Source organism: Giraffa tippelskirchi, chromosome 5, assembly GCF_054371585.1.
Source record: "Giraffa tippelskirchi isolate mGirTip1 chromosome 5, T2T-mGirTip1v1.2.pri, whole genome shotgun sequence".
Classification (NCBI taxonomy): Eukaryota; Metazoa; Chordata; class Mammalia; order Artiodactyla; family Giraffidae; genus Giraffa; species Giraffa tippelskirchi.
This window is the reverse complement of record NC_137279.1, coordinates 174,824,927-174,825,970: the sequence shown is the minus strand read 5'-3', so window position 1 is coordinate 174,825,970 and position 1,044 is coordinate 174,824,927.

The following is a 1,044-nucleotide window of genomic DNA, read 5'->3' as shown; positions in this document are numbered from 1 at the left end:
GGTTGAGGCTTTGATGATTTTTTTTTTCTTAAATATTGGCTTCATCTGTGCCTCTTGGAGCACTCTGAGTTTTATACAGTGGCCAAAGGTTTTTGTGTTTTTTTCCTCCTCTGTATTGATCTCTGTTGGAAGTTCTAATCCATATTTCTGTCTTACGTGGAGGTAATGAAATCAAGCATGGCTGCAGGCCCTTATCTTCCAATGGTGCTATATCTTTTCCATTATAAGTACTCTGAACCCGGCTGTCTTGCAAATTGAGTGGTGCTCTCCCTGGACAGGGGCTGCAAAACAAGACTTAGTGAAGACCTTGTTTGGTGCTGATAGCTGTCTGATGGACTTTGTGAGCTAATAACAGCTATGCCAGGCCTTGGGTGGCACCTTGGTATCCACCTGGTCTCCAACTGGGGCCATAATCCTGTCCTGGAAAAAGAACTGAAGAAAACTTGGGGCAGGGGAGCTGGCAGGGGGAGTGATCCTTGAGGAAAACTGTTGTGCTAACTGTATAAAATGGAGCTTGCAAGTGGCTGAGGGACTGACTGGACACTTTGGATATGGTTGGAAGAATCTGGGGAGAACTGGCTGGCTGAGTTACATTGTTATGTTTGAACATTTCTGTACAGAAAATATCAACAGTTGGAATTGTTACCTGTCCACAGTTTTGACTTCTTAAATAAAGATGCTAAAATGCTTCTGGCCTCTGGACTTGTGTTTCAAGATCTTATAGTGGGATCCTGGGCTGCCTGGAGCATTTCACTGAGATGTGGGGTTGAAAGGTGGAAACTGGCTCAGCAGTTCTGGCTGCCCAGTCCAAGGGTGGCTGGTGCTTAGGCCACTGGTACTACAGCCATCCCACTGGGCCCTTGCTGATATCCAGGGTGCAGAGCCAGTGTAAGATCTGTGACTTGGCTGCCTCTGAGCCGACCTTTAAGAAGCTGCTTTATACCAGGCAGGATCTGAATTCCAAACAGTGCCTGCCCTCTACTACCTGAGGGGATTTGATAATTCCAACAACACTCACAGGGCTACTTTGCTGCACTGGACAGA